The sequence below is a fragment of the Pezoporus wallicus genome, unplaced genomic scaffold, assembly GCF_028554395.1.
Source record: "Pezoporus wallicus isolate ANWC-B61680 ecotype Strahan unplaced genomic scaffold, APGP_CSIRO_Pwel_v1 contig_6464, whole genome shotgun sequence".
Classification (NCBI taxonomy): Eukaryota; Metazoa; Chordata; class Aves; order Psittaciformes; family Psittacidae; genus Pezoporus; species Pezoporus wallicus.
This window is the reverse complement of record NW_026642130.1, coordinates 5,417,516-5,431,029: the sequence shown is the minus strand read 5'-3', so window position 1 is coordinate 5,431,029 and position 13,514 is coordinate 5,417,516.

Below are 13,514 nucleotides of genomic sequence, written 5' to 3'. Positions count from 1 at the left end.
TAGTTGTGTAATCAGTGTTGTTTTTTCCCAAAAGGCTTTCACTGCTCTATTCTTAATTAAGTCACACTGAGTAGTGACTCTCGCATAATTAAGATTTATTCCAATGGAGTTACTCCATATTTCACTGTGATAAGAGCTTGGCTTATTGTCTTTATGCAAGTACCATGCTAAGTCTCTTTGATTAATTTCTCTGTAATTATAAACTTTAATAAGTTCTTTTTCATTGCAACACTAGGTTTTGAGTACCTCAAGCTCTCATGTGATATCCTAGGAAACACCGAAAGGAAGCAAATTTAGGTAGTTTGTGAACAAGTGACATGTGGTAGTGCTTGGGAGAAGGGATATTTCACAAAGAGGGAGCATATCCTCCAACAGGTTTTAAATAGAAAATATGTTAAGACTATCTCAGAAAATTAAGGTGAAGCGGACACCAAGCAAAACATGTTTTTTGGGAGGTAGTGTAACCAAATTATAAACAGACAAAACTTTGATTATTCCTCCATACCATCTTACCCAAACAAGAAGGCATCTGAACAGGGAGGACACTGAATACGGGAAGAGTCTCATCCATTACCTAAAAAGCTTCTTCTCACTGTAGTCTTGTACAATTCAGTCTGTACACATTCACAGACCAAGTGTGTGCAGATTGTTTCACTTCAGCATGGGCCTCTCCATGACCTGTTTTCCATTTATGGCAACGTAAGGACCCCATCTTGGGTTTCACACACCCCTGGGGAGAAGGGGAGGAGATTCAGAGCTGCTTCTTCACCTGAAAAAGCTGTGAATGAGAACTGAAAAGCGCACACTATGCTGCAAGCATAGGTGGTGCATGTCCCTGTTGTTCGCTCTCTGCCTTATAAGCAGCAACATCACAGCCTCCTGGAGATATGCAGAAGTACCTATCAGGAACTGAGTGCCATAATTCATAATTTCCCCAGGAGTAATCTGGAATTTATTATCACAGCAGCTCACAAGCATACACTTCTGACCAGGAAGAATTTAGGGGCTTTTTTTAGAGGTGTTCTTTGAAACATCCTCATTTGTCATTACAGAGCCCCATACATCACCTCACCTGACAAACACTGGAGAGGTGCAACCGCTTCTTCCAAAACATCATTCAGGTAGAAGGAAGTTTTCTGGAAATTTTTCCTTTTAATCCTCAAGGCCTTCTTTACCCAAACTCTTTCTACCTCCTTCATGGTTTAAAAACAAGGATCCAATGTGAAACTCAGATGCTCCTCCTACTCATAGCATGAAACGTCATTGCTTCGCCACAAGGTTGAGGTATACTGTGGGTTTCAGGCCAAACATGGGGATATGGCCTTCTTTCCCAGACAGACAATCAACATCCTCCTAAAAACAAACAAATGTGAAGCAGTTTGGAATTTCATCTTTCCTTGCTTGTTTCCTCTCTGACATACCAATATACCCACAACACTATTCTCATTTTCTTCTTGCTTCCTCATTAAAGAAAATTAAGTTTCTCTTTCCTGCTCCCCAAGGCTATCTTTCCTTTGCAGCTCAACTTATTTTGTATTTTAATCTTCTGTGTGTGCTCTCAACCTCTTCAAAATTTTCCTATTTATTTTTTAAGACTCTGAGAGCATAACCCTGTTGACATAAATGGAAGATGCTTGGATGCATCAAAGTGCAGACTCTGGTACAGACTTAACTAATTTATAGCAGCACCTAAATAGCTAAAAACTTTCTTCAGGGAGAAAATTGTCTGTAAGAAAACTTAAAAAATATTTAACCCTAAATTTCCATTTTTCTACATTTTTTATCTCATAAACTTCTGCTCTTCCTGGTTCTTTTTTACTGTAGGCTTTGCTTCCTTCTGCATGCTTTTATCACAGAAATGCCTAGACTTTAGCTCCATTTCTGTCTCAGAAACAAAAATAAATGAGCATTTCCTCAAAAAGAAAATATTGCTCCTGCTTGGAACATTTTGTGCCAAGTTTCTGTTCTGAACACATTTTCCAGGCTGAATGGAAACAAGTATTTTAGTAGAAATGCTGATACAAGCTTAACTAGAGAAAAATTATTGGTGCCTCAGCAGTGTCCTGCTTTACTTTACTTCAGCACCTCTACAGCACCCTGATGGATACTCCAGGCAGTATTTCTAAAACAGATTGATAATGGACTCCGCATAATTGGCAAGACCACTATTTTGGCAATATCAGCTGCAGAGTTCTCTGGAGCACACATCAGAGCCTACCCTGATTATGTATGAAAATCATTAACAGGTTAACACAGCTTTTGCTGGAGAAGGGACATATCCCAACAGTAAGGTAGTGTGGCAGCCCTCTGCTGTAAGCCTGCTTCTCAGTTTCCCAGCTGCATGTTGGATATTGCACTCAATTCCTCTGTAAAGGACAAAAAGTATAATTTTTCTTTCAATAAGTACTTGAGAATTGGACAAGAAATATTTTAGATTTAGTCATGGATGGAGACTTTTTACATGGGAATTTATATAGGCATGTCACAGAATCACAAAATTATAAAATGACAGAATGCTTGAATTTGGAAAGGACTACCAGAGGTCACCTATTCCAACCTCCCTGCTCAAGCACAGTCACATAGAACACATAACTCAGGATTGTGTCCATTTGGCTCTTGAATATCTCCAGGGAAGGAGGCTCTACAGCCTCCCTGGACAACTAATTTCAATGCTCAGCAGCCCTTACAGTAAAGAAGTTCTTTCTTATGTTCAGTCAACTAAATAGATATTGATCCAAAGAATTTTTCTTCTATTTCTCTTGCAATTCTGTCATGACACTTCTTCGATCTTATTTCCTGCCATCAATGAGGACTGAATATTTTTTACACTTATCACACTGAAAATGATCTCTGAGCTACAAAAACATTTTCTCTGCAAAAAACAGACTTTGGCTTAAAGGAAACTCCGTTGGTTTCAAAAGTATGTCAAAGGAAATGTTGCAGCATCTGGCACAGCAGTACCAGTAGTATGTACCTATTCAGACCACAGGCCCTAATTCCCAATGTGTAGACCCAAATTCTAACTATGTAAAACTTGTGAAATGTGTGATTTTGTCTCTGCAGAAAAAGAAAAGGTAGTTGCAAAATTCAGTTCTGTGACCAGATCAACTTTCCACCATGAGGTGTGAAAGAAATGAGTGACCAAGGTGCCAGCTTAGCTGGCATTATTGTACCTGTGCAAGAACTTCAGAGAGGGCTTAGGTAGCTGTGAAAGCCTAAACAGTGACAGTATCCAGCCCTGAACAAGAATTTGTTCTCTTCTCACTACCTCAGAGAGCCACATGTATAAAAACAAACCGTTACCGAACAGCACCATGAATCCCAATCTAAGTCCTGGGCATGATAAAGTCAGTTGAAGCACAGAACTTAGGGTGCAATCAAGGCAGTTGGTCTTATAGGTTATTCCAGGTTTTGTAACTACAAAGGTACTGGAATTTAATATTCTAAACTATTAAATACCTAAGGATGTTCTTGGCATAGCTTTGGTCCAGAAAAGCAGTGCTGGCATGATCCAGGGACCATTCTCACCAAACAGCTTTTTGCAGCTCCCCATCTTTTAGACTACAGGAATATTTAATATTATGGACAGACAGCCCATGTCAGCATCATTCAAGGCCTCAGCACAACTCCTGTCATTGCTTGGTTTACCAGCAAAGTTATAACTTTAAACACCAATGCAGCCTATATTCATACTAGTATTCCACTTCTGAAGATCTTAATCTGGCAAAGCACTCAAGTAAGTGATGTAGTTTAATCGAATTCTTAAATCTCACGGACCGGGGCATCTTGAAATTTAAGCATGCATATAAGTAGTGAACTAAATAAGGATGCACTTATCTCTCTGTGCTTCGACTTAAATTTGCGATTTACAGAAAAAAAAGGCCTTAAAAGAAAATGTCTTTTCCCCATAACATACTAAATCCCGCAATTACAGTAGCAATTTCACAATATATATAAAGACCGTGCCAAGAACATATATTTTTCAGGGTTTTAATTTCCCTGATGTGAGACATCTCAGGGACATTTTAGTGATTTGTTACAATCGTACAACACTCAGGCAAGAGTAAAGTTTTGCTGAGCACTTTTCCTGGAAAAAAATACCAAGATATTTGACTCAGAATTAGCATACAGGATTTGATGATGTTAAAGCTCATTTCCTCAAGAGAAAAAAATAAAAAAGAACATTTCATTTAATGTAATTCATTAGTTCTTTCAAGTGATACTCTGGAGAAGTGCTGGATATGCCCTTATAATGGAGAAGAGAGGGATTGCTTGAAGTTGAATTCAGCTTTGCCAATTACAAAAAAAAAGAACAAAAATAAAAATTGAAAGATGGCTTTGTGCCTAGTATAAAACTTGCCATGGCATCAGCTATTGCTTCTTTACTAAATTAAATGTCAATGGTGGCATGAATGGGGCAGAAGTGAAGAATTCCGTTATACATATCCTTCTGCTACATCTGGTGAGGAACAGAATATGTAGGAAAACAACATCAAGTCCCAGATCCTGCAAAAACAAAAGCAACTAACAAGCCATAAGCACTGAATAATCCCATTGTCTTCACTGGAGCCATCAAGATGTATATAAAAATATGCCTATAAAACTTTGCCAGTCTGAGGACTGGGGTAAGCAGATATTTTAATCTGAAAAGGATACAGAGTCTTAGGTATTCCCTCAGCATCCTTAAAGAGATTCAGTGCAATTGATCCCTGCTTCTTACTAGAAAAGTGTTTTTTTAAAAAACATTGCCCTAAAACATAAGCTGGATGGAGACATAGGCACCATAAGCATTTAAGAGAGTTTAATGAAAAAGTGACTTTTCATTAAATGTCTTCTTAAATGTCTGTAGCCAATACTTTATTGGAGCACATGACCAGATAGAGAGGGACATGTAAAAATCACATATCAAAGATTTCCCTTCCTAGGCTATAGTCGAACAAGAGAAATAGGTATTGCAATTCATCTAGCTCAGACAGCTACTGTAGGATGAGGGCCCTTGAATACATCTTATGGCAGCTACCACAGCTGGAGAACAGTCTAAGATAACTGGTTCATATGCCTGAGAGCACATGTCTAAAGTGGTGTCAGACTAATGCTTCTGAGGTATCTCTGGTCATTGCAACTGCAATGAAAATGTTGAGAAATAATTTTGGAGTGATGGGCAACAATCAGTTTGACTGTTCACTTTGTTTGTTGGGGGTTAAGTTGGGTCATTAGGGATCCAGCCTGACAGCTGAGTGGCTTGGAGCACTGCAAACAGTGCAGTTGAGTCAGTACAAAAAAGACTGAATTAATCAAGTACTGTAGGGAAGACGAAGGTCCATTTGCACCCAATTTCAATCTAATGCTTGTTTTGTTGTTTGGTTTGAGTATTTTTCTTAGCCCATAATCAGCTTTTTTAGCTCCCTTGAAACTACAGAATTTGCTTAACCTTTTTCTGTATTAATTTAGCATTAGGTGTTTAATTACTGGGATTTCTCAGGTGCAGGCAACTTTAATATGCTACAGATAAACACAGTAGGTCAATGTTGATTTTCTTCCCTTGTAAAACTCCCTTGTTGCTGAAAACTGTTAATAATTTTCAAGATTATACCATGACCATATTTGTATAACAATCTTTGCTGATCTTGAAATTCTATATCGAATAGTTATGTCTTTTAAAGACTAGAATCTACAATAAAATGTTATTCTTAAATGCTAGAATTTTCCTTTTCTTTACTAGAAAGATATTCAGTATTAATGTATATTACAGGACCATTTTGTCAGCTGCCTTTCCCCTTCCATTTAGTTTTAAATGAAATGAACAGGGAGTTTTTCAAGAGCAAATGTAGCTGAGACCTTGGACAGCACCAGAGACTGGCACCTCCTTCCTCACGAAAAGTACAAGGCATTTCAGGGCTTGGGAAGAGTGGGTCAGAGTCGGGAACTGGCAACCCTGTGCTAGCATATGGTCCCTCACAGACTATCAAAAGATAAACCAGCTACAAGTGCCCTGAAGCTGTGCTAAGTGCAACCAAATGTTTAAATTTTCCAGATGGAGCTGACCAGATAATAGTCTCTACAGGGCATAATCCAGTTCCTTTCTTCTCCAACCGTTCATACCAACAGCTTCTTTCTTGCCAAGGTCTCTCTTGCTTTCACATTCAGGCTTCTCCCCTCTCCTCCTAAGCCCTGGTAGCTCTTAGCACCTCTTCCCATAGTGGCAGAGTTGTGAGTTCAAGCCCTAACAGTGAAAGGCACGGGACATGGTTTACTCATGTGTTCTCTGCCCATCTCTGGGAAGCAGAAGGTAGCCTGCCCACATTGTGCTCAGCACTGCCTCATAGCTATGAGATCTGCCCCTACCTCTGTGCTATCACTTCTGTTGCTCCTGATAATGGAGCTACCAGAATAAGTACCTCTGGCTCTTGGGTAAATAGTGAGCTTAGAAAGACATATTAAACTGTGCATTTCACATTTATTCACATGTCCCCATAAAATGCAAATGGTAACCTTTTGGTTTTGCCTCGAAGTTTCTGCCTGTATCCTGAAGTCCTGGTTCTCAGTACCCTGTCTAGAGGGAACCTACTGGACTAACACTCAGTCCTTACCCATGGACCTGGTTTTGTTTCAGATGAAAAGGAGGGGATGGTGCAGGAGCAGAGGACATGGCCTTGTCAGTCATGTTGGAGAGAGCACCTGACCCAGGCTGTAGGCCTGTCCATCTTTGTCAGGCTATTTTTCACATATACACTTATTTTCTGTTTCTAAATCAATCTTCATTACCACCTAATGGCCCCAAAAGGAACTGAAAAAAAGGGCACTGCTCAAAACCTGCCTCTCCTTATTGTTGCTGCAGATCCCTTCTTGGTGAAAGTGGGTAGTTGACATCTCATGTGGTGAAGTAACAACTCTATTGTGTATTATTTGAGCTGCAAAACATCTCCACTGCCAAACACTGGTAACGTCAAGTGCAAAATTCAGATGCTAGTAAAATAATACTGAGGACGTTCAGCTGAATTGCATGAAATTATTCAGCTGAAACATTTTTGTCATTGAAATTGATTCATTCATGTTGCAAACCAATAGTCATATTAAAGTAATTTAGCAATTTTATGCCTAGAAATTCAGGACTACTGAATAGTGCAACCTACACAATAGACACTCAGCTATAACAACATATCTGCACTGGTCCTGTGCCAAGTGCCCTCTTGTCAATCTATTGCACAAGCTTTTCTGAAAATCAGACTAATTAGATTATTAGAATGGTTCCTGTATGTACAGCTGGAAATCTCAGCTGATCTAAGTCAGCCTGAATTGTATAGTTGCAAATGAAGCAAACTTCTTTACCTGCTGAGGCCTTAGTCCTCAAGTGTCTGAGTCTGATTTAAGGCTGTCATATCATAAATGTTTAACCAACCAATTTATAGCATTGCCATAAGAGTTTCTTTCTTTTTCTGCCATTTCCTCTTCATATTTAATTTAACTAATTTAGCGTAAAGTACACAATTTTCTCCATCCTTCTTCTTCTGACAGATTTATTTCAAGGGGAAACATAAAAGAATTTTCCTTGATTATATCATAGCTACTTATACAGTCTTTCTTGGGACTAGATGTTCACACCAGCCAAAATGAATGAAGTAGAGAGCTACTGTTGCCTCAGACTCTCTGGCTTTGCCTGAAAATAAAAATTAACAGTTTCGCCTGGCTGGAGCCAGGTGCTGCCATTTCTATTTGTATTTATTCTGTGATTGTTTCACTTTCATGAGGGAGGATGCAGATTTGACCCAAAGTAACAGAGATGCCCTAGAGAATTAAAGTGCTTTCTTCACTGTTTTCTAAGGAATAGCTTGTCCAGAAACTTCATAGGTTGCTGTGATGAAGAAAAGATAGTCCAGACCTGTGGCATGAAATTCCCCTCATCATTGTGAAGGATGTAAAAAAGTTTGACACAGCTTTCTGTGCATGTTGCAAATGGAAAAATTAGAGCTTCCTTTACAACAGCAATCATACTCTCAACATTGGATCCATATGAATTTAGGTGGTGTGTTGATTGATGGACCTAAGATCTGTTATGAGCCATTGGTTCTTTCCCACACACCTCAGAAATCAGTGTATAGTGTGAAAGATATAGTGTGAAAGATAGCATCTTTACTGCAGCATGCAAAGAAATAAAACAGTGATTGTTAGCATCTGAAAGTTCTATGAGCTCATAGCATCAGGCAACAAAAACCTGTATCTTGTCCTGCAACAAAAAGGTTTGGCATAGTTTCTTAACAGTGACTGAAATGTTTCAGAAACATTATTGATGTTGCTGCTATAAGAACCCATCATCTGTAGTGAACTGATCCTGATTGTGGGAGCATGTGGAAGCATTAGAGACTGGGAAAAAAAAATAGCATATTTTACTCTGTCCGTCTCATTCATGTTCACTTATAGAATCATAGAATCATGGATTAATAGCTGCAATGTACATTGTACTTGGGAATGCTGCAGTTGTACTGATGGCTGTTTCTCCCTTTCTCATTTAAAGGAATACAACTACTAAGTACTTTTTCCCCAAGATGCATTGCAGAGATATGACTGCAGCTCATACAAATACACCTGAGTTTTAGAGTACAGGATGCAAATAAAACATTTCTGACAAGCTAAGTAAGTGCCTGAGTGATTGGCTTGGGCAGAAATCCCTGTTGATCTGATTATCAGTAGTAACTCTTCTATTGCTGTTGAAACTAAATTAAACTGTGACTCCCACACATTGCAGCACTCTGGTTTTGTGCAGTCAGGACAGACTGTCAAGACAGGACAGGTCAGTACTCTTGTGGTCTGGATCTGAAGGTGGTGGTGTAATATTATCTTTCTTGAATCAATGAGAAGAAGGTACTGAATGTGTTAGGTGCCAGATCATAGAATCATAAAATCAGCTAGGTTGGAAAAGACCTTTGAGATCATCATGTCCAACCTTTATCTTGGGGACTCCAAAGTCCATTTCTAAACCATGTCACTAAAGGCATCAGATCAGTCAAGGCTAAGCAGTTTTTCAACTTCAATTCAATGACTGGAGACCCAGTGTGAGATTATGTTCACAAGATGCCACTATATGGAAAAACGTGGTTTCTTACTTTTTATTATTCTGGGATGGTACTTTTACCAATCTGTATGGTCTAGACTTCCCTGCAATAGTTTTGAAGAACTTGAACAGGACTGTGTGACATACAGGCAGAAAAATTGCTGTGCAGATCGTGCTCACTGAAAGGGTTAATATCTAAAAAGGTTTGCTGGATTTAGGTCTGGCTTTCAGCAGCCAGTTGGGAAACTGTTTTATGTTGACAGATGCTGTGCCTGAAGGTAGCACTGAAAAAAAGGCCCAGGGATGGAAAAATACAAGACCTAATACCACACTAGCAGTTTTACATCCTTTACACAATTGGAGCTGCCCTCATAATTATCTCAGTCTGGGCCGGGTTAATGGAAGCCTTCACAGCCATGAGTCAGTCTCACACTCTTCCTCCACCTTTGTTAATTAAGAGTATTTTCACCTGTTCTATTTGCTTTAGTATTCAGAGCACTTTGCCATGGGCTAATTATAATCACTGAGTGATGGTTTTAGAATTTCATGTTTGTGACGACATTTTATCACATAAAATTAGAATCCCATATTGCCTTTTGAGCTGCGATAGACAAGGTCATCTCTATTCTGGATGACACCCACTGCACAAATTTGTGCTGATACTGGGCACCTACTACATCTTCATTCAGAACCATTACAATCTCTTCAACTGAAGAGACTGGAAATCCAACTCATTCTTGACAGAAGAACACAAAAATACTGAGTTCAAAATCAAGGGCACAAGCTCTTTACTTTCATCCTATAGATGCTCTTGCTTTGTGTGGTTTGGGAGAAGTGGATACCAGAGTACTGAGGGACAGAAGGAAGAACCCAAGGCAACATATTCTTCTCAGTTTGCTACTTCATTTCCAAATCCATGGCATTCTAAGAGCTTAATCACTGATACAATGTAGAAAGTCTTCACTCCCCTTGAGCCAAAAGGGCAAGTAAAGGAGCTCAGTCTGCAATACAGTCATTGCTCCTTGCAATTAGTGCTGTATTACAGCTTACAGCAGCTTTTCCCTTGTGATCTGCAAAAGCTCCTGCAGTTACTCTTAGGAGCATGCCAGCACTGATGCTTCCCTGGAGTAACTCTTAATAGTTCTCAAAACTTGACACCAAGGTCCTGAAACATCCTCTTTGCTGCATGGCCAATAAGTTTGCTACTCATCGCTTCAACTGTAACCACTTGGCCTTCAATCCAAGTTTGACAAGGCTGGAAATAGCCTAATCAGGGCATGAAGTAGAAGAAATATCACTGATTAATACAAGCATAGTTTACTTAGAAACATCCTACAGTGTGCAAGGGAATATATTTACTGAATTCAAATCTGTGCAAACTTATAGTCTTGCAGAAAGTCTTTCTACACTGAATACTGCAGCGGGGGCTGCAATGATGAGAAGACAAGGCAGCTTTGCAAGTATAGATGCAAAGCTGAGTCAGTATGGCACTGTGCTGGTGCTCATAGCTCCTACTCAGAAATAAGGCTATCATGTGTGTAACATAATACAACTATGCCATTTTCAAAACCAAACTAGTAATTTTATACAGATCCTCTAGAAATAACACTGGTATCTCTAACCTGTAACTTTACAAGCGTAAATATTCCCACTTTTGCTCATATCTTTCAAGCACAGACTCACATCTCACTGGCATCTGGGGGAGAGAAGCATGTGCTTATTATAACCTTTGTTCACTGTAGTGACAGAACAAGGGGCAACGGGTTCAAACTTAAACAGGGGAAGTTTAGATTGGATATAAGGAAGAAATTCTTTCCTGTTAGGGTGGTGAGGCACTGGAATGGGTTGCCCAGGGAAGTTCTGAATACTCTATCCCTGGCGGTGTTCAAGGCCAGTTTGGAGGAAGCCTTGGGTGCCATGGTTTAGTGTGAGGTGTCCCTGCCCATGGCAGGGGGGTTGGAACTAGATGATCTTAAGGTCCTTTCCAACCCTAACTATTCTGTGATTCTATGATTCTATGATTCACTTTGTTCATGCAGGATTTGAGGGGTTTATTGAACTGTAAGTAGCTGGATATTTAATTCCTTCTAAGGCAGCAATAAAGACCAGCTGCAAATGGGATTTGCTTTTTTCTTGGTTGAGGAAAAAAAATTATAAAGCTGAAAATGAAATATAGCAATGCAAAGAAGCATTCATATCATAACCATGCTGCCATTTCTTCTTGACTTCTTGTTAGAAGACTAAATGTTTCTGGATACAGATGATAAAGTTAAGGAAATAACTCAGAGCAAATCAGAATTTGTTGAAGTGCCTTCTTTTCAGTTCATGTGATGCTGGAGGCTGTTTTACCAGATTTTCAGACAGACTTGAAAATTTTTATCTGTTTTTTTGCCGAGGAAATAATGTCAAAGATTGATTGAGTAGCTACAACTGTAAATTTTAAGCTTACGACATATGACTGATCATATACATCAGGCTCATATTTCTTCTGTCTACAGATAGAGTAAATATGGCCCATATCTCTCTGCCTCTGTTCTGTTTTACTGTAAAGATCACAGTCTGTGTTAACTAGTTGACAAAACAGAATGCCTTGAGTGTGTGTGTACCACCTCAAATTTTACCTGACTTATTTAGTCCCTTCTGTGTCAAATAATGAGATTTTTTGGAAGCCAATGCTTTCTTGTGTCAGCTTAAAGGAATAAAGAAAAAAAAAATGAAGGTAATAGTATCAGCATAGGTCAGCAGAAACAGTTTTGAACAAAACTCTTTAAAACACTGCTAAGCATCTGCTTCCTTAGGACTACTCAGTTGCACCTGTGGCAACACAGTACTGCTATACTAGAAAACCTCTCCAGGCTCCCGCATTTTCAGAATAGGGAGTTTCAGAGCCACATGGCATTTTCTTTCAAATATTCTTGCAAGTATCTCTCAAAAACTGTCTGGAAGTTCACAGTCGTCATTTTCTCAGAGTGCATCTTTAAAGAGAGCTTCTCCAAAGGAGGCTGCACCTCCCAGAACATTAGTAAAACTACAACTCTGAAGAAAAGGGAAAACTCACTCCCTTCCTACATGTGTAATGTATAGCACCAGCCAACAAAAAGATTAATAGAAACTGAGAGAAGTAGATCTATTTTTAGAGCTTTAATTATTTTTTTTCCCTTCCTGGCAATTCTCCAAATTTTGGAGGTTGCAGTCATTTCTGTTGGCAGAAGAAATCAATAAAGAATTCAATTACTTCAGTGTCCTCCTCTTTCACCTACAAGACATGCAAAAGACAGGGACACTGCCTCCACTCAGGAGGAAGCAGTTTTTCTGGCTCACAGAAAGTCCTTTCTTTTCCCCCAGTTCAAACCAAGATATTTCCCATAGGCATTTTTTCAGAACTATGCTGCCAGACTGGCTGTAGTCTTGGTTATTTTTATATCTCTGCTTTCCTGGTGTCTTCTACAACCTACCTATCTACAGAGAGGTTCAAATACCCCAACCAGTCAAGTCACCCCTTCTCACATATACGCTGAATCCTCTGGATAAGGTCACAGTCTTGTGGCAGATGGAGTTGCACAGGTTTTAAATCTCTGGCTCACTTAGTGAGCTGCATACTTCCTTTTACTGCCTCAGCCTTCTTTTTGCCTTTCCCCCAAGGCATATCCTATGTGATTGCTTATGAAATATAGTTAGGGTAAGCAGGCAACACCAACAGAATCTCTTAAACTACATGACATGATTAATAATGGTTTGGCTCATCCACAGCATTGTCCTTGACTTCTAGGTCAATGAAGAGCAGGGCTTGACCTCCAAGAGCTCTAAACTGAACTAAATACAAGGTTTGATAGACTGTTCAGATCAGAGTTACATCTGGGAGATAATGTGCTACATCCACTAGGCAAAATAATTAGTGTCTCATTGAAACCCTTTTTCTTGCTATCAGCAATTTCTATTAAGCTATTGCTGTTAAATCAGGATTATAGCTGAGATCATAAAAATGCTGTTACACTGGCACATATTTCCCGTCCATATTCAGCCACAGAGATAGCAGACAACTTTCTAAATGAAAAGGTATCAATTTCTATCTATAATTCACTGAAATATTAAAACTCTTCCCTGAATCAAATTGCACAAGGATGGAATACAAATAAGGATGACTTCATCACCATTTTTTTTGGCATCCTTATAATGGAAAAGCCTCAATTTAAAAAGGATAAAATTCGTAACAACTGACAGCTTGGTAGCATATGATTTTTGTGTGCTTCTATGTTTTATTATTCTCTTATTTTTCAAGCATTTAATTCACTCCATGGCATTCAGACATAGGTGGCCCTTCCTTCTTTAGGACTTCATTGGGATATTTTATGCAAAGGCCTCTAAACAGCACTTTTTTTCCATTTGATCTTGGCCATCCCTTTATATATAGCTTATCTCTTTAGCATAAATTTGCACTTATGTTCTCAATTAGCTAAGTTTCTAT